Here is a 5,000-nt window from a genome sequence, read left to right as displayed (position 1 = left end):
GTCTGTGTGTGTGTGTGTGTCTGTGTGTGTGTGTCTGCGTGTGTGTGTCTGCGTGTGTGTGTGTGTGTCTGTGTGTGTGTGTCTGTGTGTGTGTGTCTGTGTCTGTGTGTGTGTGTCTGTCTGTGTCTGTGTGTGTCTGTGTGTGTCTGTCTGTGTCTGTGTGTCTGTGTGTGTGTGTGTGTGTCTGTCTGCGTGTGTGTGTGTGTCTGCGTGTGTGTGTCTGCGTGTCTGTGATGTGAACAGCAGTATTTCATTTACAGATATATACAATGCAACTAAATAAAAATTTACAAAAATCAGTTTAATTTTTGTATCTTTAACTAAAAAGCTTTTAATATAAAATGTTTGTTTGCGTTCCGAATCTCCTCCTCTTTCTTTTTTCTATTCTACATACTACATCCGACGATAAAAATAATCTAGTTAGGATGCAGTAGGCATACTATTGGGACATACTTTACTCTCTTATTTCATCATAACATTGCGCCTTGATCTTGCCTCTTGCTTTTATATCCGTCGCATCCCCGTTTGTTTTCATGTGGAGGCTTCGTCGATGTTACGTCACTTCACGTGCGCACTGGATTGTGGGTCAGAATCGCCCAAATAGGATGCACTTTTCAACACTAACAATCTTGGACGCATGAAGTAGGACATCCGGGTATACTTCTAACCATCCTAAATCTGGCCACAAGAATCGGGACATCCTAAATCTTTTTTCTACATACTATATAGTAGAAAGTATGAGATTCGGAACGCAACCTATGTTTTTCTCCTACTTTTACAGCTCCTACCGTGAGAAGTTTTTATGCTTAAAGGAGTGCTCAGAGGAACTTTCAGTGTGTGTTAATTCTAGCGCCCCCCTTTGGACATAAAGCGGTAGTGTTTTTACCACGCCAGCTGTTGTTCCTGGGTGAGCGTATATACCCATGACAAAGGCATTAAGAAAAACTTTATAAAAATAGCATTCTTTGCACTGATGGTCTCGTTTTGCTGTTACATGTAATTTATGATCATCAGAGGAAAAATGAGACTGTTTCAGAAATATTTAAAAGTTTCCTCGTAGCTACTTTAGATTTACAACTTCAATCGCTGAGATTTTTTTGCTCTGTGTATATTTTCCCTTTCCCACGGCTCTAGAATATATTTTTTAACATATATAGTAACATAATCTAGGGTTCATCCGAGAATCAATAGCCCAAAAATGGACTGGTTGGTGTGAAAAGTACCCCACAAAAATATTTTTCTGTTTAGCCATGTATCAAATGTTTTGGTGGGTATATTTGCATGGCTGATGTTAATAAGTGGAGTAAGTTTAAACCTGCAGTGTGTAGAATTTTGGGTTTTATTTCCTAGCAGATTTTGTAGAAAGTAATTATAATATCCATAAGTACATTTAATTTACTGCATAATAGCTGAATTTTTTTTTTAGAATATTTTTTTTTCCCCTTAGAAAGGGTCTCATATATGTCCATATTTCTCCATACTTTGGACCAAGGCCTTGTCACCGCCATTTTGGAAGTGTCATAGTTGGAATGTCATCAGGTGCATTGTTTAAAATTTAGAATTGTCCTTGTCCTGGCTTGCTGTGAAAAGCCCCCCCTCTTAAACTTGATTTCTCTTCATCCGAGAATCAAATCCTTTGGTGGGTATGTTTGCATGACTGATGTTAATAAGTGGAGTAAGTTTCATGAGCGTCAGACTTTCCATGTGGGAGATAGCAACTAGAGCTGCAACGATTAATCGACGAATCGATTATTAATCGATTATTAAAATAATCGCCAACTATTTTGATAATCGATTAATCGTTTCGAGTAATTTTTTAATAAAAAATGTCCAAATTCTCTGATTTCAGCTTCTCAAATGTGAATATTTTCTGGTTTCTTCAATCCTATTATGACAGTAAACTGAAATATCTTTGTGTTTTGGACATAAAAATACATTTGAGGATGTCAACATGGGCTTTGGAAAATGTATCAACATGTTTCACCATTTTCTGACATTTTACAGGCCAAAACACTAATCGATTAATAATCGATTAATCGAGAAAATAATCAACAGATTAATCGATTATCAAAATAATCGTTAGCTGCAGCCCTAATAGCAACCCTACCCTAACCCTAACCCTTCAGGAAATGAATGGAGGTCGATGTAAATAACCCAAACATGGACTGGCTTGCTGTGAAAAGCACCCCCTCTGCATTTCCCCAGGACGCCCACTATATATAAAAACGTGTAAGGCCTTTAGTTAGGGTTGTCCGTTCTGTGCTACCTTAAGACTTTCCACAATATCAAGCGATGAGGTGAATATGTCATCCAGCATTTTCTAGTAACATTTTCATATTTCAAACGCTTTTCAAAACACAATATCTTAACTTAAAACATTTTTCCAAACTTTTTATTTGAACCTTGGGGATTAAAATAAAATAAGAGTTGAGAAGGGGCGCTCTGGTGGTGTAGTGGATAGAGCGTGTACCATATTGGCTCCGGCCTTCGTTGCAGTGGTCGTGGGTTCAAATCCGACCCGTGGACCTTTACTGCAGGTCATCCCCCCCCCCCCCTCTCTCTCTCTGTCTCACCATTTCAACTCTGTACTGTCTAATAAAGCTATCTCTCTCTCTCTCTCTCCCCATTTTAACTCTGTACTGTCTAATAAAGCTTGAAAATACCAAAAAATAAAAAAGAGTCGAGACGCCGGTTCAGTTTATGTTTTTATTTATGAAAACAAAGGAACTCAGAAAATAAGGATCCCATATCAGTAATTACATCAAATAATTCACTTGTTGGTTCATGTCTGTCCCTCTGTCTGTCTGTCTGTCCCTCTGTCTGTCTGTCTCTCTGTCTGTCTGTCTGTCTGTCTGTCTGTCTGTCTGTCTCTCTATCTGTCTGTCTGTCTATCTGTCTGTCTGTCTGTGTTCTAGCCTCACACAGATACTACTACTACAGGTGAAACTCGAAAAATTAGAATATCGTGCAAAAGTTCATTTATTTCAGTAATTCAACTTAAAAGGTGAAAATAATATATTATATAGACTCATTACATGAAAAGTGAGATATCTCAAGCCTTTATTTGTTATGATTTTGATTATTATTATGGCTTACAGCTTATGAAAACCCCAAATTCAAAATCTCAGAAAATTTTAATATCACATGAAATCAATAAAGAAGGGATTTTAAATACAGAAATTTCGGCCCTCTATACAGTATAATCATCCATATGTACTCAGTACTTGGTTTGGGCCCCTTTCCTTCTGAATGAATTCTTGCCTCAATTCCAATTCATTTTCCATGATATTCTAATAATATGAGTTTCACCTGTATGTGCTCCGAGGACTTACGGCCGGTCGGCGGAGTTCATGCAAATACACAAAAATCGCTTTTCTCATTTTTCTTATTAAAAATACAAAAATTAACTATTAGCCGTCAACGCTCCCACTGTCAACTAGAATACAAAAACAAGAGGAGGGTTTACTGTGGCACCGGGCTGTCTGTCTGTCTGTCTCTCTGTGTGTCTGTCTCTCTGTCTGTCTGAGCGTGTGCCTGTCTGTCTGTCTGAGTGTGTGACTGTCTGTCTGTGTCTGTCTCTCTGTGTGTCTGAGCGTGTGACTGTTTGTCTGTCTGTCTCTCTGTGTGTCTGTCTGAGTGTGTGACTGTCTGTCTGTGTCTGTCTCTCTGTGTGTCTGAGCGTGTGACTGTCTGTCTGTCTGAGTGTGTGTGTGACTGTCTGTCTGTCTCTCTGTGTGTCTGTCTCTCTGTCTGAGTGTCTGTCTCTCTGTCTGTCTGTCTGTCTGTCTCTCTGAGTGTGTGACCCTCTGTCTGTCTCTCTGTCTGTCTGAGCGTGTGTCTGCCTGTCTGTCTCTCTGAGTGTCTGTCTGTCTCTCTGTCTGTCTGTCTGTCTGTCTGTCTGTCTGTCTGTCTGTCTGTCTGAGTGTCTGTCTGTCTGTCTCTCTGAGTGTCTGTCTGTCACTCGGAAGGAAACATTGTTCATTTGTTGCTGATTGTCTGTAAAATGTCCAAAATAAAATAAAAATAATGCAGAAAATAAAATGGCGGCGTTTTATTTTGAAGAAATGTATATTCCGTTATGATACAAGATTGTGTTCAAATCAATTAAAGGTACAGTGTGTAATATTTGTGTATTTTGCCGTCATCTAGTGGTGAGATTGTAGATGTCAACGCTCCCTTGCTAACCCTTTCCCTTTGGGGGAGAATTTACAGAAGCTACGGTGGCCTTCAAGGACAAGAAGCTATAGTTACTAAAGATGGCATCATCCACCACTGCCTCAAGTCTTTCCACAATATCAAGTGATGAAGTGAAGATGTATTTAGTTATTTATTCTATAGTACTTCTTCTTCTTCTTGGTCTTCCAACAGGTGCATTTCCTCAGGACGCCCACTATATATAAAAACCTGTAAGGCCTTTAGTTAAGTTTGTCCGTTCTGAGCTACTGTAGAAACATGGCGGCCTCAGCGCCCCGCTCCTATGTAGATATAAAAGGCTCATTCTAAACTCATAAAAACAGGAGATTATACATTAATTAAAACATACTGATGAATATTATATTCCATCTCTACAAAGTCTGGTCTGAAAAACGACAGTAATTCTACACACTGCACCTTTAAATCGATTAGGTCACGTGTTTGTGAAACTATGGAAGCCCTAAAAGGACATGGAATCATCATACTATAAATTACTAATGTAATTCATTGGCTATACTATGGTATTATAAGTCTCTGTACGCTTCCAAACCAACTGGTGGAGGTTCGTTTGTATTGACAACATGATCTGAGTATTTTTGGACTTAACAAGCTACCGTAGCCGGCTGCCCAATGCATTATGGGAAGATGAGTAAGACCATCTACTTCCTGCAGTTTCTTTCCACACATGGATATTCTAGACCAATCGTAGAGCAGTTCAGGTTATTGACCCCGCCCCCCCAGACACATCTGACCAATGAGCTAAGAGAATGATCTCACGTGGCTTATTTAGTTATCACAGGAAAAAA

The 5,000-nt window shown here is 39.1% G+C and overlaps 1 protein-coding gene across 1 annotated transcript in view; it reads right to left on the bottom strand.

The window, feature by feature from the left end:
* Positions 1 to 3,945: 3,945 nt before the first annotated feature.
* Positions 3,946 to 5,000, bottom strand: part of LOC307257378 (bromodomain-containing protein 3-like) — a gene marked incomplete at its 5' end in the record, with an annotated part of 15,793 nt that continues 14,738 nt past the window's right edge. Inside the window, 1 exon segment of the mRNA XM_080036601.1 lies at positions 3,946 to 5,000. This exon segment is cut by the window's right edge and continues 2,881 nt beyond it.

Source organism: Ammodytes marinus (genome assembly GCF_949987685.1).
Source record: "Ammodytes marinus genome assembly, chromosome: 2".
Classification (NCBI taxonomy): Eukaryota; Metazoa; Chordata; class Actinopteri; order Uranoscopiformes; family Ammodytidae; genus Ammodytes; species Ammodytes marinus.
Note: the sequence above shows the minus strand (reverse complement) of the source record. Positions and strands in the feature narration are given on the sequence as shown.